This window comes from Thalassophryne amazonica, chromosome 6, assembly GCF_902500255.1.
Source record: "Thalassophryne amazonica chromosome 6, fThaAma1.1, whole genome shotgun sequence".
Taxonomy (NCBI): Eukaryota; Metazoa; Chordata; class Actinopteri; order Batrachoidiformes; family Batrachoididae; genus Thalassophryne; species Thalassophryne amazonica.
This window is the reverse complement of record NC_047108.1, coordinates 89438158-89463350: the sequence shown is the minus strand read 5'-3', so window position 1 is coordinate 89463350 and position 25193 is coordinate 89438158. Positions and strand designations below refer to the sequence as shown.

Below are 25193 nucleotides of genomic sequence, written 5' to 3'. Positions count from 1 at the left end.
TCTGAAGAGCAGCGAATCAAAGAACCAATGAACCAGCGGATCGAAGCATTGCTTCAATGGTTCACGCTTCAAAGTGGAGTCGCGCTGCAGAAACGGTTGATTACAGACCCGCTGCAGACCAAACCCTGAATATCTGCATTTATTTGTACGTCCGTATGACTCTGAAACTCGGAAAAATCCATATAATTTACGGACAATCTGTATAGGTTGACGGAAAACAACCGAAAATGTAATTTCAGTCATCATAGAATGCCTTTCAAACACACTATTATCTGAAAACTATTTATAAACCACTCACCGTTTCTTGCTGAAATAAGTGCCCTATTCGGGATTATTCGAGTTTTTTTTTACAGATGACGAACGATGTGTAAAAAAAATCTGACTGATGTAACTGCATCGGTCCAAACCGGTCTGGATCCGGGCCTGCAGACAAAAATATGTGCTCCCATTAGAAAAAACACATAAAGCATCACTTTAACAGGAGGTTTTCTTGAGACAAATCAGGATACGTGAGCATTTTCAAGCCAGTGAATATGTTTTTGACTCCATTTACATCACTCATCAAGAAATACAAACAGTATGGTCCTGTGTGCTGAATCTGTCTGGAGTAGACAGTCTCTAAAACTGAGCACAGAGTGTGGACAAAGAAATGTACTGGGAAAAAAAAGCAAGTGATAAACAATGTAGAATACACTAAAATAGTGTATGTGTTTTTACCAGTATCAAACAATGGGGTGGTGGACGTACATTTCAAATTATTATAATAATAATAATCATATTTATTGTGCCTGAGCATTCTATTGCTAGTCTGGGATTGGCCAAAGATTCTCATGAACATCATAGGAAATATTAGTTGCAGAGGGGAAAAAACAACCCCTGTGGAGATGTTCAGTCATCCAGGTCATGGTATCAAGAGTAGGTTGAGTTGGGTCAAAAAACAAGTCCAGTTGACCTGACTCAACCAATGAATGATGAATGGTAGTCATTCTTTCCTGCCTTACCTACAACTGGCAAGGCGATTCAGTTTCTTTGTCATTTCATGAGCTAATTCACTTTTCTGTGTGTACTAGCTTGGTGTTTGTGTTTTATGAACCTCTCTATGTCAGGCATTCCTGAAAATTGCATCATGTAAATGCCAGAAAATCTGCACTGAGGTTTTTATTGATCTGTGCTGGCTCACAGCAGCTATGAAGCAGCACTACACACCTCAGTTTAAGACGGAGCTACCCAAGTCGGTTCCTGGATGTTTTTTGTCTACCTGCTGTACTAACACCTGATTATTTAATGATGGTGTTTCCCAGCTCCTCATTGGCTGAGCACACCTGTCAGAGTTAATTAACCATGGATGGAGCAGGGAGAGTGGAAACATGCAGGGCACATGCCTGTGGTTAACACTCTGCCCTCACAGTAAATAAGTTGTGGGATCACTTGCTGCCTGGTTCTTTATTTGTGGAGTTTGCATGTTCTCCTCATGTACACGTGGGTTCCTTGGTGACTTTACATTGACTTTAGGTGTTCGTGCAGGTATGAATGTGTTTGTTTGTCTGTATGTCGCCCTGCAATAGACTGTTGTCTTGTCCAGCATGAACCCTGCCTCACACCCCATGACTTCTGGGATAAGCTCCAGCCCCCTGTGACCAGTGACGTGCGGTTAGGAGATGTAATCATGGAAAAAAATGTAAAATGAAAAACTAAATTAAATGGTTATATTTATCCAGTGATTTGTACTTTAAAGTTATTTTCATTTTAACTTCACCAGTTTTAGATTATTTTTTATTCGAAATTGCTGAATTTTCACATTTGCCGTTCAAATTCTGAAAAGAGACGTGCGTTGAGGCAGCAGCCAGTTGTGCCTCACCTTGGATTGCGCAGTCGCTGGGCTAACTGCTGGCATGCTGCGCAATAAGACTTTGTCTCACTGTCTCTCTGTAACATATAACACTTTGGTTATATGAACTTAAATTACATAGTTTAGCTGATGTAGATAATGTACAGTGTGTTTTGTCAACAACTATGCCTGTGTAACGTGTTTCATGTGCTGAGCGTTCATAAAACAGCTGCAAAAAGCCAATAGGTGAGGCACGCAGTTCTCCTGCCTCATGTTAGGGGGCACTAGTGATCCCAGGGATTCTTCCAGCAGTAACTCCTCAGCTGCAGAATAAGTGACAGCAAGCTACAAGAGCAGCTGTTCATTTATTTTTTTCCCTCTCACCTGGACTTTGCTTTCAGAATGGAGGATTACATATCCAAACTGAAACAATTATCAATCGAAGCAGGAGGTAATATTTAAAGGAAGACCAACACCAGAGCCAAAAGGTTTGCTTCAGATAACAGAAGAGCCGCTCTTTTCAAATGAAGTGGGACACACGTAAAGTCTGGCTGTGTGGACGTCCGGTAAGAAACTGCCTTTTTTTGCCTTGTTTTCTCAACTTGTGACAATGTAAGTGACAATGGACACAGATGGGATATTGTGGCCTAAAGAATTTACAGAGAAGTCAAATCAAACACGAACAGTCGACCACTTACCACTCAAAGCCACAAAAGGCTTCAAACATACAGTCGGAACAGAACTGATGAAGGACGACTTTCTTCCCTGGCAGTTATCTCCACAGAGACAGGGAGACTTTTAAAACTGAAGGAAAATAAGGTAAACTTCCACAAGCAAGTCATTGATGCTTTTGTTCAGAAGGAGCGGCACATGGACTTTATTTATAAGTAACAGTAAGACCATAATAATGTTTTTTTTTATTAAATGTGCATTTTGTGTGTTACAGTTTGTATGTGTAAATAATGCTGCTATGAGATTTTAAACATAACCCATTAACTGCTGCCAATCAATCGGTGAATAAGCTACTCTGTGGAGTTCATATGTTTGTAAATCTGATTGTGATGAAATCAGTGCCTCACCAGCCGTCAACCTCACCACACGTCACTGCCTGTGACCTTTAATTAGAATAAGCAGGTACAGAAGATGGATGGATGAATGAATGAATGAATGAATGAATGATGTCACTTTAGGTTCTCACAAATTGTGAGAGTAATTTGTTTTTGCTGTTTTCTGATCATCTTTAAACAGCTGATTAATGGTTTAAAAAAAGAAAAAATCTTCAGTGGTGATGTTGAGTGTACAGAACTTGATGTGTGGTGAACTCTGGGATAAAATATCCCAGTTTTTGTAAAAACACACAAAGCCTCAAGATTGACCATCAGTGTGTCATTGTCTGTTATTAGTTTCATTGGATGGGGGTGGGGGTGTTGGGGTCGTGCTTGGGACTAAAACATGGGGATGTTTGTTATTTTCCATTCTTGTGTCAAGTCTACTGCTGTGTGTAGATGCTTGCATGTGGAGTGTGTGTATTTGTTGATCCCATCACGCAAATGTGTGACGGATGACCTCCATAAGTCAGTCAAGCGGAGGGCGACAGCAGATGACTTAGTGCAACCATCCGTATTCCTGTGTGACCAACACCACAAATAACGACAGTTTTTTCTTTGTGGACAGATGGAGAGGGATGAATGTTGTAATTAGTGAAAGCCTGGCCGTATGTGGTTAAGAAGAACTGTTCCAGGGAGCTTACATTTACTAGTCACTCAGTCCGATTCCGTATCTCTTGGCTTTTTCCAGGATGGAAATCAAAGCCTCCAATTTCTTCCTTTAAAGCCAAATTCTACTTTGAGCTGCAACCTCTGACTGTCATGAGCTTATAAGATGGTGAGATTTTCAGCATTCCTCTCGAACCCACAGTTCACATTCCTCTCTTTGGTGTAAAGAGGGTGCATGTTGACCTCCATCACTCATTAGATAACCCACAAAGGAAAAGCTCTATTCTTGCTCAAAATAGGCTTTCCCCCTTTATGTGGATTGGTCTTGAGGGCAGCTGCAGTGCCAATTCTTGATCATGTCTTTCTTTCATGGAAGAATATTTTTCCTCAGGAGGTCTTATGGAAGGCTGAGAGTCTTGATTTATCAGTTGATTTATAATCCAATCCTCACCTATGGTCATAAGGTTTTGGTAATGACCTCAAGAGCAAGGATGCAGATGCAAACTCCTCCTTTCTCCTTTGGGTAACTGGGCTTACACTCATGGACACGGTGAGAAGCTTGACTATCCAGGAGGGACTGAGTACAGCCGCTGCTTCTTTGCATTGAACGGAGCCAGCAGAGGTGGTACAGGCATCTGGGGAGAATGCTCACTGGTCTTCATCCTAGGGAGGTCTTCCAAGCACTTCTAACTTAGAGGACGCCTGAGGGAAGACCCAGGACATCCTGGAGGGATCATGTTTCCCAAGGTGGTTGGCAACACCTCGGGATCCCCCAGGAAGAGTTCAAGGACTTATTTGAGGATAGGGAAGTGTGGGAGAGCTGCTTGCTCTACAACCACTATAAGATAAGATATTTATCCTGAAGGAAATTATTTTGCCAGAGTACTGAAACAGTAAACGGTGAGCAGTATTTTATTTATTTTTCTTTTACAATAAGTACAACAAATTTATATGAAATGACTAAAAGGCATTTGCACAAAATGTTTGATAATATTGGACATAACTCTTAGTAACTGAATAACTCTGTTCATTATGTATTCATCCTACAGAAGGGGAAGAGTTATATAGTCTGATTGCCACAGGTAGCAAAGACCTCCTGTAGCGTTCTGTGGTGCACCTCAGTGGTCTCACTCTGTAGTTGAAGATGCTCTGACAGGACGTCAGTGTGGCATGTAGGGGGTGGGAGGTGTTGTCCAAGATGCTGAGCAGTTTCCTCAACATCCTCCTCTCTGACACCTCTACCACAGACTTCAGCTCAACCCCCAGGACAGATCCAGCTCTCCTGATGAGCTTGTTGAGTCTGTTTGTGTTAGCTGGCTTCAGCGTGCTGCCTCAGCACACTACAGTGTAGAAGATGATAGTCCAGAGCCGGATAAGCTGCAGAAAATGAATAAATGAATGAAATGAACAGTCTTCTAGGTTGAGCCATGAGCTTTATTGCCGTGAGGTGCGACACCTGTTGTCCTTCCATCCCCACTGCCCACCAACACCATCCAGAATAATGCACATTTTGCTGTGGTGAGAATTTGAATCAGTTCAGGTGGAGGTCAGGTCAAATGCGAGCGAGCGGGGTTCCTTTTGGTGAAACGAGTACAACCCACTTTCAGCCACTCATCTCCAATTTTAAAGCTCCTGCTGATACTAAATCGACCACAGCCACCCATCTCCAGCCCCACCCTGACATTCTGCCTCTCTTCCGCTCCTCCTGGCTTTAAAGCCCTGTTATGGTTTAGGAACGGAGAATATTCCAGCAGTGTTTCCATGGTTATTGGGGGCATTCATCTGTGGTGTTCAGGGTGGGTGTCGGGAAATGTCACTCCGTCTTTCAGGCTGATGTCACCCCAACCGCAGAGAGGGAAGGAGGGCATAGGAAGATATGGAAGGGGGTGTGTGTGCTCTTTATATGTGCATATAAAGAGCGCTGGAGCCCCTTGGTCACGTCATCCTGCCAGCTTTTGTGATTCTCATGTCTGTGGGGAGGGAAGTCACACAGACACGGATGTCCTCCCCAGAGGCCGGCAGTAAAGTGGCTCCCAGAGGAATATAGCGGCATTCATTATTTACATGGTTATATTCAGCGACACCTTGTCAGAGCGTCACGTTGTGACCAAAGTTAGCCGCGCTGAAGCCTCCCCCCTTCTCTCCATTTCACTCACATCCTCTCACTCACGCAACAACCATGCGGACACGCCCACTAATAGTCATCCACACTTCCCCCCATCTTTCATTCAGCCACTTCTTCCCTCTCTCCCTCCTCCATGCTCTCTCTCCTAACTCTCCCCCTCCCTCTCCCTGCCAGCCCAGGCTGTCATTAGTTTCCATGGCGACAGTTGGGAGGCATTATTGCCGGCTGAGAACTGCTCCGGGTTTCCTTTGAGAGTGGCGGCCGCGGAGGCATTGTTTCGTCCAGCGCTCTGAATAGTGTAGGGATCAGAACAGGGAGAGCATTGGAACGAAGTGCATTTTTTGGGGCTGGGAGAGAGTGTTTGTAGAGGGGAGGAGGAGGAGGAGGAGGAGGAAGCAGAGGAGGAGGAGAGAGAGCGCGGCAGTGTTGGTGGATTTGGTCAGAGCGGAGTAGTAGCAGAAGCACACTCGAACCGTCTCCCTGTCAGAGCTCCGGAAGCATCCGGGCTCATTAAACATCCTTCTTCTGACTCGGCGGTCTGCTGGATCAGACTTTGTGTTTGTGTCGCACAACAACAACACAGCGGGATCTGCAGACGTTCAGCTTGAGAGAGTGAAAACTGATAAAGCAGATGGCAGACGGAGATTAGCCGGTGAGTTAATATCAGTGCTTCTGCAACAGATTTTCAAAGCGCATCTGTGTGAGAATAAATGTGGCCCCCGGCAGGAGTACAGTGAAGAGAAAACGCTTTTAAATCAGTCTGAGTTTTGTTTGGGTTCATAGCGTTGGGGCTGAATGTGGGCTAATTCTCAATGCCTTTTGAAATACACATGCCCGTCTACATGTTTTATTGAGCGACGTGCAATGAGGTTGATTTTGTGCTGGTTTGAGTTTTTCTCTGCAGTATTTTTGGATCCTTGGACTCCGGTTCTAGTTTGGTTTTCTTGATCATTTGAACAGCGGGTAATTTCAGAGGCCAAGTGATGTGTAGTGAGTCACATCCCGAGCCATGAAGGCTGCTGATGGTTTGTTTTTTTCCACTTCACTGCCCCAGTGCGATCTCTGATTAAACACCCTGACATGTTGATGACCCGGAGTCCACACAAGCTCGCTAAAGCACCGGCTGAGAGCCGAGGTGGCATTGACGAAAGGTGGCTACCTGCTTGATGATGTCATTGCATAACTGTTCCACAGTGTTCTCGGAGATTATTTGAAGTTGACAGGATTGCACTGCCATTGCTTGTGTATTTTGGCAGCTATTTGCCACTGTTATGTGTGTTTGTGTTCAGTATGTTTTTGTTTTTGGCACTCTATAATTTTGCTGACTGGCGGAGTTGTTTTAAAGATGTGGAGAGTCTGAGTGTTTCCATGACTACCGGCAGCAACTGTGTGAGCATGGCTGAGTGTGTGGCAGACACTGTGCCATTGCCTAGAGATGGAGGAGGCACTAATCAGTGACCTTTTGCCCCAGATCAATGTGGCAGTGCTGACCCAAGCGAGCATAGGAGTTGGCTGATGCGTGTATTATGGAGGTCCTGCTGCACAGCGGCCTTCTACAATAGTCGCAGGTTTCAGTGGCATCAGGGCGGCCTGATGCTCTGCACTGAGGAAATATTAATGTAGAAACAGAGCTTTCATAAGGCAACATAGCATGAATGTTATATTTATTGAAAGTGTAATTAAACAATGACAAAATATCATGGAAACACAGAACAATGATGCCATGCGTCACATTTTGGCTGTAGTTCTCTTTTGCTGTTTTGATCAAATGTTATAAGTATACAACCCCCGGCAAAAATTATGGAATCACTGACCTCGGAGGATGTTCATTCAGTTGTTTAATTTTGTAGAAAAAAAGCAGATCACAGACATGACACAAAACTAAAGTCATTTCAAATGGCAACTTTCTGGCTTTACAAAACACTATAAGAAATCAGGAAAAAAAATTGTGGCAGTCAGTAACGGTTACTTTTTTAGACCAAGCAGAGGGAAAAAATATGGAATCACTCAATTCTGAGGAAAAAATTATGGAATCATGAAAAACAAAAGAACGCTCCAACACATCACTAGTATTTTGTTGCACCACCTCTGGCTTTTATAACAGCTTGCAGTCTCTGAGGCATGGACTTAATGAGTGACAAACAGTACTCTTCATCAATCTGGCTCCAACTTTCTCTGATTGCTGTTGCCAGATCAGCTTTGCAGGTTGGAGTCTTGTCATGGACCATTTCCTTCAACTTCCACCAAAGATTTTCAATTGGATTAAGATCCGGACTATTTACAGGCCATGACATTGACCCTATGTGTCTTTTTGCAAGGAATGTTTTCACAGTTTTTGCTCTATGGCAAGATGCATTATCATCTTGAAAAATGATTTCATCATCCCCAAACATCCTTTCAATTGATGGGATAAGAAAAGTGTCCAAAATATCAACGTAGACTTGTGCATTTATTGATTATGTAATGACAGCCATCTCCCCAGTGCCTTTACCTGACATGCAGCCCCATATCATCAATGACTGCGGAAATTTACATGTTTTCTTCAGGCAGTCATCTTTATAAATCTCATTGGAACGGCACCAAACAAAGGTTCCAGCATCATCACCTTGCCCAATGCAGATTCGAGATTCATCACTGAATATGACTTTCATTCAGCCATCCACAGTCCACGATTGCTTTTCCTTAGCCCATTGTAACCTTGTTTTTTTCTGTTTAGGTGTTAATGATGGTTTTCCTTTAGCTTTTCTGTATGTAAATCCCATTTCCTTTAGGCGGTTTCTTACAGTTCGGTCACAGACGTTGACTCCAGTTTCCTCCCATTTGTTTCTCATTTGTTTTGTTGTGCATGTTCGATTTTTGAGGCATATTGCTTTAAGTTTTCTGTCTTGACGCTTTGATGTCTTCCTTGGTCTACCAGTATGTTTGCCTTTAACAACCTTCCCATGTTGTTTGTGTTTGGTCCAGAGTTTAGACACAGCTGACTGTGAACAACCAATGTCTTTTGCAACATTGCGTGATGGTTTACCCTCTTTTAAGAGTTTGATAATCCTCTCCTTTGTTTCAATTGACATCTCTCGTGTTGGAGCCATGATTCATGTCAGTCCACTTGGTGCAACAGCTATCCAAGGTATGATCACTCCTTGGAGTGCAGACTAACGAGCAGATCTGATTTGATGCAGGTGTTAGTTTTGGGGATGAAAATTTACAGGGTGATTCCATAATTTATTCCTCAGAATTGAGTGAGTCCATATTTTTTTCCCTCTGCTTGGTCTAAAAAAGTAACCGTTACTGACTGCCACAATTTTTTTTCCTGATTTCTTATAGTGTTTCTTAAAGCCAGAGAGTTGCCATTTGAAATGACTTTAGTTTTGTGTCATGTCTGTGATCTGCTTTTTTTCTACAAAATTAAACAACTGAATGAACATCCTCCGAGGCCGGTGATTTCATAATTATTGCCAGGGGTTGTAATCAGAATAAAACCTCTTGAAATCATCCTTCATTGTGGTTCTCTGCACTGGGGTCATTGAATAGATCCTTTACAAATGTCTTTGAAGTCACTTAATAATCATTAAGATTAAGAAAGCAGCACAACTTGATTATAAGATGACAACATACACAAGCATCATGTGTTTTTTAATTGTTTTGTATTGTTGTTGTTTAAATCTGAAGCAGTTCCATGATAAAATTAAGTACTTTGGCAATAAAACTGGTTAGTGGAAATTTTTGGCAGTATTACGGAGCTGTCTGCACATCAACCGAATTTAGCTGAAGATGATTGGCGGTGGATAACATTCTGAAGCACTGTCAAGGTGCAGCTAATTGGAAAAACAACAATCTACTCACTCATGAATATTGGTTAATGTTTTCAAAGTTCAGTTCAGTTCTTCTTCTCACTAACTTTATTTCTTCCGCACACAGTCATTTTGACACAGTGATCCAACTTTTAACTTTGTGTTCATCCCTTATTGACTGCAAAATCATTCTTTTGCGAGCTGGCGTTTTGCGTAAATGCTCGCACACACAGCAGAGCTCATCTGATCCATTATAACAAGATCTATCATAAACATAGTTTTACAGCTGCTTATAAAGAAGGAATGAACATGCAACTGTACCAAGCTATTACAATAAAAACATTACAAATACTTACCTTTTAAGCTGTTCCAAATACGTTCTCCACATCAGCACACGAGACAGAGACAGGAAAAAAGCTCCAGATGTCCTCTGTGATTCCAGAAGCGATTAGAGGTGTTTTCAACATCCAAGCTCTGACAGAAATTATTAATCCGCTACAAAATAATTATTTTATCTACAGCATCCAGCACACAAAGCAGGTGGGATTGTAGTGCGCAAGAGGGCTGAGCCTGTCCAAAATAGCCTGTCCAGTCCTTGTAGCCACCAGGTGCTCAGATAATGAGCTTTTAACTGCATCGTCCTCACCACAAACATGTCTTTAAATCCTCGTTTGTCCTCGTAGTACCTTGCACACAAACTGCCCCATGCTGTTGTTGCTAAATTTTGAACTTGTTGAAATTAGCGCCACGCTCAAAGATGAGCCTCGTTAACAGAATATTCTGCCTCTAAGAGTATCTCAGATCCACCATTCTCCCACAATTGCTGAATAACTGGACTTGTACCAAAAAAACATGCTCCGTGGCTCATTATTCATCCTTCATTATTCGGTGGGACCAGGGCTTAAATTATAATTTTGAGCTAGCAAGACACGTCCACATTTATCATTTAAAAGGTGGCAATGAAAACCCAGTTGAAAACTGGTGTAAATGCGAACATTTATATACGAGGTCTGTCAATAAAGTAACGGCCCTTTTTATTTTTTTCAAAAACTATATGGATTTCATTCATATGTTTTTACGTCAGACATGCTTGAACCCTTGTGCGCATGCGTGAGTTTTTCCACGCCTGTCGGTGACGTCATTCGCCTGTGAGCACGCCTTGGGAAGGAGTGGTCCCGCCCCCTCGTCGGATTTTCATTGACTGGAAATGGCGGAATGAAAAGGACTTTTTTTCCATCAGAATTTTTTCAGAAGCTGGCACCTGGAAACCATTCGAAAAATTTATCTGGCTTTCGGTGAAAATTTTACGGGCTTCACAGAGAATAAGGTCTGTTACTACAGCTTTAAGGACCCCTTTAAGGACGCTCGGTGCGCCGCGTTCCAAGCTGCGACGACGTGGCACAAGCCACCGGACCATTTCTAAACGGATGGCTCTGTGGATACGAGACCGTCGCGTGCTGTTTCTCTGGTTATAGAGCTGGACATCAGCCATTTTCCGGCAGATTTCACTTTTAACAAGAGATTTTGTCATGGAAAGCCGTGCGAAGGCTTCGCGTGTAAAGACCGATTCGCTTTGGAAGCGAGACAATGGAACACCTCCGTTTCGGCTTGTCAGAGGACAAGTTTGGACATGTCTATCTCGGCTTTCAGTGCTTACCAGTCCAGTAAGTATCAGTGAAATTGTGGAGAGCTGGACATGTCCAAACTTGTCCTCTGACACGCCGAAACGGAGGTGTTCCTTTGTCTCGCTTCCAAAGCGAATCGGTCTTTACGCGCGAAGCGTCCGCGCGGCTTTCCATGACAAAATCTCTTGTTAAAAGTGAAATCTGCCGGAAAATGGCTGATGTCCAGCTCTTGTGATAACCAGAGAAAGAGCACACGACGGTCTCGTATCCACAGAGCCATCCGTTTAGAAATGGTCCGGTGGCTTGTGCCGCGTCGTCGCAGCTTGGAGCGCGGCGCGCCGAGCGTCCTTAAAGGGGTCCTTAAAGCTGTAGTAACAGACCTTATTCTCTGTGAAGCCCGTAAAATTTTCACCAAAAGTCAGATAAATTTTTCGAATGGTTTCCAGGTCCCAGTCTCTAACAGCTTCTGAAAAAATTCTGATGGAAAAAAAGTCCTTTTCATTCCGCCATTTCCAGACAATGAAAATCCGATGAGGGGGCGGGACCACTCCTTCCCAAGGCGTGCTCACAGGCGAATGACGTCACCGACAGGCATGGAAAAACTCACGCATGCGCACGAAGGTTCAAGCATGTCTGACGTAAAAACATATGAATGAAATCCATATAGTTTTTGAAAAAAATAAAAAGGACCGTTACTTTATTGACAGACCTCGTACATTTTCACTTGTATACCAGTGTTCAATGTGTTTTCACCATAACCATTTTAAAAGTTTTGTTCAGTGTTAAAGTCCTCCCTTTTTCCACCATAACATTTTTAGTTAAAACTACCAACACACAAATTACACTTTGATACATCGGCCTGGCTGTTGAGAGACAATTACATCACCATCAAATAGCACATATGCGAGGTCTGTTAGAAAAGTATCCGACCTTATTATTTTTTTCAAAAACCATATGGATTTGAATCACGTGTGATTACATCAGACATGCTTGAACCCTTGTGGGCATGCGAGAGTTTTTTTCACGCCTGTCGGTTACGTCATTCGCCTGTGGGCAGTCTTTGAGTGAGGAGTTGCCCACCCTCTCGTCGATTTTTTCATTGTTTAGGAATGGCTCAGAGACTGCTGCTTTGTTTGATCAAATTTTTTTTCAAAACTGTAAGGCACAACTGAGTGGACACCATTCGATAAATTCAGCTGCTTTTCGGTAAAAATTTTAATGGCTAATGAGAGATTTTGGTCTGGTAGTGTCACCGTAAGGACGGCCCACGGTGCCTGACGGTGATCTGCGCTTTGAGGCGGCAGCGTCTCACCGTTTCAAGTTGAAAACTTCCACATTTCAGGCTCTGTTGATCCAGTAAGTCGTCAGAGAACAGAGAACTTTCAGAAGAAGTCGGCATGAGGAGTTTATTCGGACATTCCATTGTTAACGGACATTTTGTAATGAAAGAACGTGCGGGCAGAGTCGCATGTCAGGCTGGACCCGACCGCGGGGGGTCGCGACAGGAAAAACACCTCCATTGGAAACCTTAACGGGCAAGTTGGAACATGCCCAAGCTGTTAAACAATTTCTCTGTTACTCACTTGTTGAAAGCCATCAAAAGCCGCCTGAATTTTACAAATGGTTTTCAACACGGAGGTGTTTTTCCTGTCGCGGCGCACACAGATTCGCCGAGTCGTCACGGAAACGACTCAGTGAATTTGCGCGCACGTCTTTCATTACAAAATGTCCTTAAACAGTGGAATATCCGCATAAAGTCCTCATGCCGGCCTCTTCTGAATCTTCTCTGTTCTCTCACGACGTCCTGGATGAATTAAGCCTTAAATTAGGATGTTTTCAGGTCGAAACAGGCCGACGACGGCGCCTGGAAGCACTGCACGACGTCCCACTGCGTGGGAAGTCCTTACACCGACAGAAACACCCCATAATCTCTCATCAGCCGTTAAACTTTTCACCGAAAACCAGCTTAATTTCTCGAATAGTGTCCACTCGGATATTCCTCACAGGTCCAGAAAAAATTTTGATAAAGCAACGCGCGCCGTCTCGAGCAGCGTGTGAAACAAAGGAATTCAGCCGAGAGGGCGGGACCACATCTCACTCAAGGCCTGCCCACAGGGAAATGACGTCATCGACACGCGTGAAAAAACTCATGCATGCGCACGAGGGTTCAAGCATGATTGGTGTAATCGCACGTCATTCCAATCCATATAGTTAAAAAAAAAAAAGGGTCGGTTTATTATCTAATAGACCTCGTATAATCATAATAGTTTACAAAAGAATAAAAAAATAAACACAGTAGAGGACATAATAAATTTATTTAAGCAACAATTTAAATACAACATGAATAATGTCTTTGAATCTCCCCAGTTGGGGACAGTTTCTTTGAATCTTAAATCTTTTCATAAAATTACCAAGAAATAAAATCAACACCAGTGCAATATATTAAAATAAATAAGTAGTGCTACTTGTTTCTGGCAAAGCCACACACCAAATTCTGAAGACAATTATTTTTCTTCAAAACCTAAATAATTAATTGACATCAATACAACATGTCCAACATACGTTTGAATTTCAAATGTGTATGTGTACACACACACACACACACATACTGTGATGTTGTAATTTGTAAATTAAGATTTCCTTGATTATACTATTATTAGTGTAATTTGCAGTGCAAGTTAGAAAATGATTGTCATGGCAATCAGGGAATTAAAATATAATGCATATTATGTGGTTTATATGAAAGAGTTTAAAGAATTTTTTATTTATTTATTTATATTAAAAAATGGATGTGCATCCTCTGGACCACTGGGATAGGCTCCAGCACCTCACAACCCTGAATGGGAACATGTGGGTTTAGAAAATGATTGGAAAACATCCTCTGTCCTGTAGTTTTCAGTTCATCTAGGGTTTTTAATTTTTTTTTCCGGAACATCCCCCATTCTTTTGATATCCAGCAATTTTCAGAGAATCACCTCCTGGGGAAATAAATAAATATAATTAACACATTTTGCCAGCTTCTGCACATACTGCAGACAAATCACAACATCCAAAAGACAGTTTACTTGGTGTGGATCAGACAAACACAGAGATGGAATCTGACTTCATGCTGTACTCCAGACACAATTACTCCCTTTTACAGTGGCTTGCAAAAGTATTCAGCCCCTTGGTATTTCACGCAATTTAATTTGTTTATGGCATTTCAAATACAAAAAGTAAATCAGGCTTCTCAATATAAAAACTTCTAAAATTATCTTCCTTATACTCAAACTGAAAGTAAATCTCTACAACTTGACATAAATTAATTAAAAATATAAAAGCCAAGATGATGAGTTGCATAAGTAATCAGCCCTTTGGTATAACACCTGTAAATAATCACTTTAATTGCCAGTTTTCTTCAGACAAGTCAGGGGATGGATACATGAACATTTCCAAGCCAGTGAATATGTTTTGAACTTTATTTACATCAGTTATGAAGAAATACAAACAGTATGACACTCTATGTTAAATCTGTGTGTAGTAGACAAAAACTGAGTGACTGTGCAAGAAGGAGACGAGTGAGGAAAGCCACCAAGACACCCAGACAACCCAGAAAAGGTTTTAGGCTTCCGTGACTGTGACTGGAGAAATTGTGCACAGTGCATGTTTTGCATTTTGTATCCATGGTTATACAGCTTGGCTTTTATATTTTTAATTAATTTATATCAAGTTGTAGAGATTTACTTTCAGTTTGAGTCTAAGGAAGATAATTTTAGAATTTTTTATATTGAGAAGCCTGATTTTGAACCAATCTCCAATTGGTTCAAAATGCTGCAACCAGACTTTTGACATGAAGCAGAAGGTTCGACCACATTACACCCATTTGGGCATCTCTTCACTGGCTTCCTGTCCCAGTGAGATCAGATTTTAAGGTTCTGCTACTAACCTATAAAATTATTCATGGACTGGCTGTTGTGTGGGCCGCTGAAGAGGAGGTACTGCTGGCCCACCACCACCAGAGGGCGCCCTGCCTGGAGTGCGGGCTCCAGGCACCAGAGGGCGCTGCCGCCTAATGAGAGCAGCCAGGGTGACAGCTGTCACCCATTACTGGACACAGCTGACTCCACTCAGCATGGAGGTATATCATCAGGACGGCGTCTCCACCTCGATGCCGAGATATCGCCTTGAGATAGAGGTAACATTCTCTGCAGCATATTCTGTGTTAATTGATAAACTTGTTAAACCTTTCAGGACAGCTGACTACCGCAGGCCGAGTGACTAGATAAGTACTCACCTTCCTGCTTTTTTGGGACGAGAGGTGGAGGCAGCTTCTCCCCTCTCCGTGTTACTGGGTGCAACCGCATCCACACCTGTGTGTTGTTGCTCTCTCTTGCCAGCAGTACCGGATCCGACGAGCGGAGGCAGTGGCCACCTGGGAATTCGGGACTTGGCGGTTCCAGTACTTCCAGGGTTCGGTGGCAGAGGAAATCTGGATGGTTCCGGTTCGACCTGGACGGACGTCTCCTACCTTCGAGCCTGCCCACACGACACCAGCAGAATTCGGCTTAACCCCAAATTGTTGATTGTTGTATTGGTTGTGCTCGTTTCACAATAGTAAAACTTGTTATTTATCTTCTCCATTGTCCGTTCATTTGCGCCCCCTGTTGTGGGTCCGTGTTCCTACACTTTCACAACACTGGCACCTCCCTACCTAGCTGACCTAATTAAACCTTACGTACTGGCCCGGGCTTTACGTTCTCAGGGTGCAGGACTACTTTGTGTCCCTAGGGTGAATAAGAAGTCTGCAGGTCATAGAGCTTTCTCTTATCGTGCCCCTGTTCTGTGGAATGATCTCCCTGCATCAATAAAACAGTCAGATTCTGTGAAGACTTTCAAGTCCAGACTTAAGACGCACTTCTTTTCCCTTTCATCTGGCTAGCATACTGGTACAGTTTTGTTTTACGCTTTTTACTCTTTTAATTCATGTTATTAGTAATTGGGGTGGGCTGCGGCCTCAGCTTTACCTAAATTCTGGGTCTTTTAGTGAAGCTTAGGGCTAGTGGCCGGCGATCACCTTAGTATTTCTTCTGTTTTTCTTGTTGATTAATGCTGGCAAATTATACAGTATTTTTTTTGTCTTTCTGATGCCTGATTCTATTTTTATAAATGAAAATAAATTGAAATTGAAATTGATTTACTTTTAGTATTTGAAACGCCATAACAAATTAAAATTCATGAAATACCAAAGGGCTGAATACTTTTGCAAGCCACTGTATAAGGAAATATTGACATCTGGAGGAACCAAAAGTTGGACATAACACCTTTAATATAAACAAACCACATGTGTCTTATGTTATAAACGTATATTTTCACCTTGTCCCTCTGGATGGAGAAATAAGTTTGATGTGATGGACACTGTAAAAAAAACAAAACAAGAAAAATTAAAAAATTATACTTGCATGAAAGATTCAGAGTTTTCAACATAACTGCAATTATAACTGGAATTGTAGTTTAACACAGTATGATAAAGTTAAAGTTATAACATGATAAAGTTAAGTATAAACATTTGTAAAGTAAATACATTGGCATGTATTAATTTGGCAATATTACATGTACATAATACAATTTGCCAAAGGATAACACAAAAACAAATTACTTCTTTCCACTGTGGTTCTCAGAAACAAGAAAATACAACAGCTAAAAAGGCACAACAAAACAAAAATACAGCACATTTAATCATAGTTTTTTCTGCATTGTGACAACATTAGCACATCACATAGCTTCCAGTACTGGCTAAAAATGAAATATTACAAGCTGCACAAACAGCCAGTTATGAAACCAGTGGTGAAAATAATTTGGGGATATTTTTGATTAATAATTTATGCTCAGTCAGCATTTGCATGCTAGCTTTATCTTAGCAGGCCTAAGACTGGCATAAAAAAACAAAGCAACAACACTCATTTCTGGGTTGTTTTGTTGAGAGACAGTAGTAAAAGTGCTTACCAAGTGTGTTGTTGTCATAAAATTTCATATCTCTTCGGCTCGTTCACATTACACGTCTCTTTTTTATGGTGTTCCGAGTCAGGATCCTACAGCATCTCATGTGTGTAAGCAGCGATCAAAGCATAAACTCCAGAAGTGCTTGCACATGCAAATTATAATAATAAACGTAAATTCTTAGTTGAAAATACTCCATAAATCTGATCACATTACAGTGGTCTGAGGGCTTCTTTTTGACAGCGCGCATCCAGCACAGCTCTGTATTTATGTCATTTTATGTCAAACATTAACTGCACTGAAAAGTCATCTTTTTTGTAAACCAGATTTGATCGACCAGTGAAAAATGAATTGGGAAAAATTTCACTGCAGTAATCAGTATCACCTCTGTTTAAAGCTTCAACTGAACAAATCACCCATATAATGAAAGAAATTTGTGTTTTGTGGCATGTTGATAATGTAACCACATTTTTGCTGGTTTAAAAGTGGGTGAAAAGACTTTCAGACAGATGTCACCCAGTTTTCAACCAAAAACCAACGTTAACATTATGTCTTGTGCTCACTGGCTTCAAGTGAGATACAACCCTTGGCAAAAGGACATGATAAAGAATGTTAACAATGGTGAAATATTTTGAGGAGAGTATTACATACATATAATCTTGTTGTGACATATGTAATGACCTTATAGGACGCTCATGTCTACACTGCTGCCTACAATTTTTTCTGTTGCTGAACAAGCATTATTATGACATCTTTGACCTTTCCCAGGGCAGACAGTGCCCTCTGGTGGATGTTTTACTTAAGATTCATGCCAACATAAAGGTGGCATGTGGGCAATGATGGTTACATGGTTTGAAACACAGGGACAGATTTATGTGTGTAACTGGAGCATAAATTTATTTTAAACTGTGACTAATTAATATTTGCAAACGTTTTCCTCACGACAGATCTAAACATACTAATATCTACAAATTTGGTCTGCAAAGGTGTTTTGAAACGTAACTACAAAAGAGATTCTATCACCTGGTTAACACTCAACAAAGAGGGGTCACTTAAAATGATTGACGACATCTTTCTTAAGCCCCGGTCACACAGCACTAATGAAGGACACCGAAGCCAAAACGAAACAAGAAATCTGGACTTAAGTTGACTTTTGGAGACATCATTTAACCATGGTCCAGCTTCATTTCTGTAGCTGGCGCTTTGACAGAATTTTCAAACTGTTGAAAAATGTTAACGAATCCTGACGACAACGTCAATTCGTCCGTATTCTGCTTTCTGTCTTGACGGTTCCTCATTGTTTGCGTAATTCCCGTACCGTCGGTCAGTGTTCCGTTTGACTGTCGTCCAACTTCGTCCAACCTCCAGCCTCTCAACCTCCCTGGCTGCAACATGCGTGTACATGCACACGTTGTCAAGACAACGCAGCTGCAGCGAGCCTGTAGACAGCACAGACTCGCTGCAGAAATGATCACACGCTGGTGCTTCGTTTTCATTTTGTTTAAAGCGTCAAGGTCACCATTCGCTTCATTTTTCTTTCGTTAGTTTCAGTTTTGTTTGTCTTTTATGCTCTCTGCACTCGCAGGCTTTTTGGTGATGGGACTCAGTCGTCCACTTTTTCTCAATTTGTGACTTTGGGACTTTTTTCCTTCATTCAGCTAACGCCGTGTGACCGAGCCCTTAGCCAAATCCTGAAGCTGAAGTCTGATGATTCAAATAGAAAGAGGAAAAAGAAAACATGCGTAAGTGCAGCACTGTGGTAGAGACACAGATGGTTTCTACAATATAGGAAATATTTCAGGAAGTAGTGAAGCTCATTAAGAGCTTGTCCTCGCTCTAACTTTGCTGTACATGTATAATACACATGCCGCTTCAATGTAGGATGTGTATTATATTGACAGATGTAAATGGGCTTACACTGACCACGAAGTGTTGTTGGATGTCACTTTGCCTGCAACAAAATCCTTAGAGAAACCCTCACTTGCTGCTGCGTGTCACTGTATCTACCACGCTACAGAGCCGTCTTTGGTCCTGGATGTCAACCAGCCAGTCAGGCATCTGATCCATCACCACCTCTTGAAAGTAGCCATCTGTCTACTGCAGCCAGGTGGATCGTGAGCATCCCCTTAGCCTTTTCCAGTTGCTGGGTTCCTCATTGCAGAGGCACCTGCATGCCGGGTCATGCCCAAAGTAGTGTGTCACATAATCAAAATGTGTCTTATCACCATTTCAGAATAAACTTCAGCTGAGTGTCCCTGAGTAACCATTTGTTTGGCACACAGTCATTCCAGTGGTACCTAGAGATCCTTTGAAGAGGCCAAGTACCAAAGACATCCCAGTCATCACCTTCCGTCACTTGTTAGCATCCAAGTCTCATAACCTTATGTTAAGACAGGAATCACCAGGACTCTAAAAACGTGGGCATTCCTCCCACAAAGATAACGACATTGCCAAACTCATCTGTCCTGAGTCTGTGAGCTCTTCCCAAGTGTCACTTGATCTCAGAGGCTGAGGATCCAGAGACAGGCTTGGGTGGGTAGGGAGAGTTCCCATGGGATAAAAAAGCTTTTTAACCTACCATCCCTGGTTCTCAAGACCAGGCACCTAAGTGGCTCTACTCTACTCTTTTCTACTCTCCTATTTTGCTCTTCCTTTTTAGATATTTAGATATACCTTTGTATACTGGCATAGTTCCACCTAAGAAATGGAATATAATATATAAGATATACCTTACTGAATTTTCATGAATGTCACTGCTGAAATAAGTGAATCTTTCTACAAGCTTTCACCACATACAGAAATACTTCTAGTCAATTACAGGAAATCAGTGAAGGCTTGTGTCTTAGCCTTGCTCCAGTACTTCACAAACTCAGACAGTCCCTCAGGCGACAACACTTGGAAGTTGCCTTTGGCCCCTTTCTGTGGTTGATTTGGAAAGAAGCCACTCGACCCCGGTTAGAAACACTGCAGAAGCTGCCTTGGTGTTGATGCAAACATGTGGCCAACATATTTAACAGTCACCCCAACTGGTGTACTCAGTCATCATCATCATCATCATAGTAATTATGCCCACAACTTCCTCTTTACCAACTGCACCTGGGGTCTCATTCCATTTACACGGATGACATTTCCTGTGGTGTTGGCATGATAATTATAGGAATAAACAAAAACAAAAGGAGACATGTCAACTGACTGACTGAGGAACAGCCTGCTGCTGCCTCCAGAATGTGTTTGTGCATACAGCCAGCTTTCGCTAACATTCATCAGGACCGGCAGTAAAAAGACATAATCTTGTTGTCTTTTTGTATACGTGGCTTCCTGTGCGTGCTTCCTTTACTTCTGTGTTAAGGCTAAGCAGTCGGTCAGAAAGTGTTAGCAGCTCTCTTGTCTCCAGTGAACCATGTGCATCTCTCTGATGGACTTCAACAGAACAGAAAAAAGTGCACACTAATATTCAACATCTTTTCCTTTGACTTCTTTCAGGCCATTTGCATTTAATTGCAGCCTACGATTTCCAAATCACAGCTTACTCCAAAAACCTTTGAAATTTCAGTTAATATTGGAGCTACATCCCATTGCTGTGCGGAGGATGAGCTTTGGCTGCCAGAGGCCACTAACAGCGTCCTTATGCATGTGTTTATATGTCTCGAAAGTTAATCATTTGCATACATTTCTGCATGTGAGCGTTGAGACAAATTTTGGTTAGAAGACTTTCCTGAAGGGATGTTTGATGAGAGGGTCCTTTGCAGTTGTATTCACATTGGGGGGGAGACTTTAATGTTTTCCTTGTAAAGTGGAAAGTGAGTTACTATGGACACATGGAGCTGCTTGGCATCAGCGCTGAGCTACCATAAATGGTAAATTTCAGGACAGTACGCTGTTGTCAGTGTCCTTTCACTTCTCATGAAGCATGATGGGTGTTTTTCAGTAACAGAACTGAAGAATGTGTCAACATGGAGAAGTAAAATGATTTGTAGCATTCATCTAAAGTTTACTGCATCATCTACTGATGTCAGGGCTTCTTCATTATCACTATTATTAGTAAATTGTTGTGTTGTTATTATATTGTCACAATCTCTCAGTGGTCTTTGGACTGTACACAACATATGATGCCTGCTATGGAACACCTCATAAGAATCCGGTGTCGCAGACCGAACAATCCTTCCCTAAAAATTGGTCCGGCTTGCCTTCACTGCGTATGTGTCATTTTGGACCACAGCAGTACATCTGAGTCAGACTCTGTACACTCAAAGCGATCAAAGGGAATAATCTGATTATTAACCATCAACCAGATGACAAGGTAAAACCTCTTAAATCATGTTAAAGTCAGTTTTAAGCAGAAACTAGGCGATAATTGGTGAGTGACTGACAATTTGAAATGACGGAGGCGCAGTGAATGCAGCAGCAGCTCCTCTGGCTGCGGCGCACTGATTGCTTCCTCTGTCTTTTATTATGAAATAATGCTGAATTTATGTGGAAATGATTGTTGTACAAAAGCTTCAGATATCTGTTGCTGAGATAGATGATGGCTGGAGCGCAGTTATAAGCAGAAATGAGGTGATAATCGGTGAACTGTGGCTGATGCACAGAAATGACGCATGCGCAGCGAAGGCAGGGCAGACTGATTTTTAGGGGGGGGGGACCGTTTGATTATTGATGCAATCAGCATACTTTTTTATACCTTTATTTAACCAGGTTAGTCCCATTGAGATCAAGACAATTGAGATCGAGAGAATAATTGAAAGTAATGTGGAAGTGTGTCCTTGAGTTCTAGTTCTGACAGTTCTTCATGTGTTTGTTGACATTATTGTAGAGACTAAACAGTTAATTGATTAATTGTCAAAAAAAACTGACTGATTGTTTCTCTGTAATTGTGGCAGTGTTTGTCTGTCCTCGGAATACTTCATAAGATAAACAGAACTCCATGGACATAAAAGTCTGAAGACAGTCGTTATTTAAACATCTTGATTGTTTTTCAACTCCACCAATGTGGTGTACAGTGGCAAAATTACAAAAATTGCTTTGCTGTCAAGCTACTTATGGACCTCTAAGATTATATATTTTAGGTTAGAAGATCTGGTGACAAAAACATGGTTGATGCCATTACAGTGCTGGACGTGTCCTGTGTGGATACACTAACATGTTTCTTCAGTGTTTTGCTGTAAAAACAAATATTAGAGTGATCAGAGAAGAAACACAAACTTTCATTAGTGTTTTGCCTTGTTTCCACTAGAACCCGACCGATATGGATTTTTTGAGGCCGATGCCGATAACAATATTTGGGTGAAAAAAATGCTGATAACCGATAAATCAGCCAATTTTTTTTTTTTTTTTTTTAATGAATAAAATGTTCTTTTTTGGTCCCTTAACAAAAAAGGTATGAGTTAAAAGCTGAAGCTTTGTCCTCATATTGATTAACTTTATAACAGAGAGGAATTTTCAAGTTCAAAAAATGTAAAAATGCAATTGGAGCAGTTAGGGGGCTATTCAAATGGGCCAGCTAGTAAGATATCACTCCTGAAAACAATCTTTGCCATATCACGTGAGGTAAATCTGCCGTACGATTGGATTTTGGAAAACCATATGACAGAGAACCAATTCCAATTGGACACTCACATTGCACACGTCATCACACATCTTCTATGAGGAGTACCAAGATGGCCGATGGTGGATCGAAAGTCCGCGGAGTTAATTTTTCAGCAAAAAAAAAAAAAAGTACATTTGTATCTCATATCATTAAAAAGTTATTTACAATTTAGTAAAGCTTGGACCCAGCCGTTGTATACGACGGCGTTGGCCCCAGATGGTTAATGGCGAACGGCAGTAATTCCCAGAACCCTTCCAGACGACCAGTGAATCTGAATGTTTCAACCTCTTAGCAGTAAATGAAAGTTTTTCATGCTAGAAATAAGGTCTACACAATGTGGGCTTAATAAAAAGCGTGACCGACGCAATGAAGCACATTTGACACATTACTACATAAGCTGAGTTAATCACAATGAGTTGAACTGAAACAGGAGAAATGTGGGGTGAATGTAATCGCAAAGGTATTACAAACAACATCCTTATAAACTTACTTGCATGCTTTTGTCAGCCAATCAGTGCAGTGTGACGGTGAACTACGTGGGCTGGTGATGAACACATTTAAGCAGGGGTGTAAGCAGCTCTCAGTTGAATGGAGTCAGAGCTCCATCTACTGAACAAACGGTGCAAGGACATTTTACATTGCCAACACAAACATTATTTCAGTAACTGTTCTGTTTATGAGAAATTATCGGCATTCTGTCGGCAAAATTTCAGCTGATAGTGAGTACTTTGAAAAGGAATTATATCGACCGATAATATCAGCTGGCCGATATATCGGTCGGGCTCTAGTTTCCACATACCTCTGTGTATTTATGTTTGACAGCCGTTTACCAATTCATTTCTATAGAAGGAGGGAGGGGTGTTATTTCAAAGATTTTTGCATGGAATATGGAAATATACATGGAATAAACCATAACAGTATAATTTTTGGGTCATTTGGTTACAAAAACCCATATGGATGGAGCGTTTGAAAATTTCAAGTAACGCGTGTGTCATATATGTGCTGTTGACGTATAAAACCACTCTGTTGCTTATAATTAGTTCATTGTGGCCATGTCATTCTTTACATGTGAGGATTATATTCAACTGATGTTCCTGAAATAAAAACTACATAGATTTTCTTTGTTACAGTTGATCGTAACATATTACTGAAATTAGGGTTTTTTTTTTGTCAATTACTCTTAAAAAAACACCAGATAAGCTTATTGTTACTATAAAAGTTGAATATAAACTTGGTATCAAGCAACATTTGGAGCCAAATTTCAAGTCTCCAGTTGCAGCGGTTCTCAAGATATGACATTTTTGTCGATATTTTTGGCAATTTTTTAACCCGATATCTTCACTGGTCCATATGGGTTTTTGGACAAATGACCTAAAATTTATCCTGCTATGGTTTATTCCGTGTATATTTCCATATTCCATGCAAACATTTATAGATTTCCAAATTTTTTTGAAATAACACCCCTCCCTAATAGAAGCCTCAGTTATGTCAGATGTCTGTGCGAACCTTCTCCTTTTAAATTATTTCTTTTAATTAATACTATTTCATTTTTTATTCCTGGTGTGGAATTTTCCTTGAGTACATTAAAAAAGTGAACTTTTGCTGTGGATTTCGGAATGACTGTATGTATTGTGTGTCAGGAAGCTACCTTTGGTAAGCTAGCAAGCTTTGTGAAGCTAGCATGCTAGCTTATTCAGTTAATCACTCAGTTAAGTCTTTGCTCTAGACTAATATATATAATATGTCTGAAATTCGGTTTGCGTTTATTAAATTCCACGCAGATTAAACTTAGCAGACACGGATTGTTATAATTGTTTTAGCAAGTTTTCAGGGTATCATGCATGCAGTCTCTTATTGATGTGAAGAAAAGCATAAAAAAAATTACATTTTTGTAGTATAATATTCATTTACAATTGTCATCATGTGGATTCTCTATGTTGTTTTGACTGCAGCGACTCTCGCGCGCAAGGGATTATGGGATACGTGAAAACCCTGAATCGTTTTTTTGGTGACATATTTTTGTTGTGGATTATTTGTGTGTGTGTGTGTGTGTGTGTGTGTGTATGTGGATTTTTCTTCGAAATAAATTCAGTTCATTCATTTATTTAAGACTAATCTATCATGGTGATATGATGACAGAAATAACTCAAGTTTTTATGTCTGTTTTTAAAAACATCACTGATCATAGTGATGCTATACAGTTGTGAACGCAGTCTTTCTGTCATCATATCGCCATAATAGATTAGTCTTAAATAAAAATGCACTAATTTTCAGTTATGAACGCAGTCTTTGCTGGCAAACATAAACTTCATGACGGAGCTAACACAGGAAGCTACTGTGTAAATTAATCCACGTGATCATTGGTAATATTTTTAAGGACAGACATAAAAGCTTGAATTATTATTATTTCTGGCATAGCACCTCCACACATGACGAACGTGAGAAGAAGCAAAGCCTTTGAAAAAGGAGAAAAGTGTCTTGAAATAGCGACAACAGGTGAAACCTGTTAACTCACGCAAGTTGGGGTCCACAAAATGGGACCGCAC

General features: G+C 41.2%; 1 protein-coding gene across 3 annotated transcripts in view; it reads left to right on the top strand.

Moving 5' to 3' along the window:
* Window positions 1-25193, top strand: part of fgd (faciogenital dysplasia) — a 184896-nt gene that overhangs the window by 43611 nt on the left and 116092 nt on the right. The window contains exon 1 of one of the 3 annotated variants that reach the window (XM_034172758.1): window positions 6125-6320. The exons of the other annotated variants lie outside the window; for them this stretch is intronic. The gene's annotated coding sequence lies outside the window, so the exon portion shown is untranslated. Of the gene's footprint in view, window positions 1-6124; window positions 6321-25193 lie in introns of those variants that run through there. 3 annotated transcript variants of the gene reach the window in all.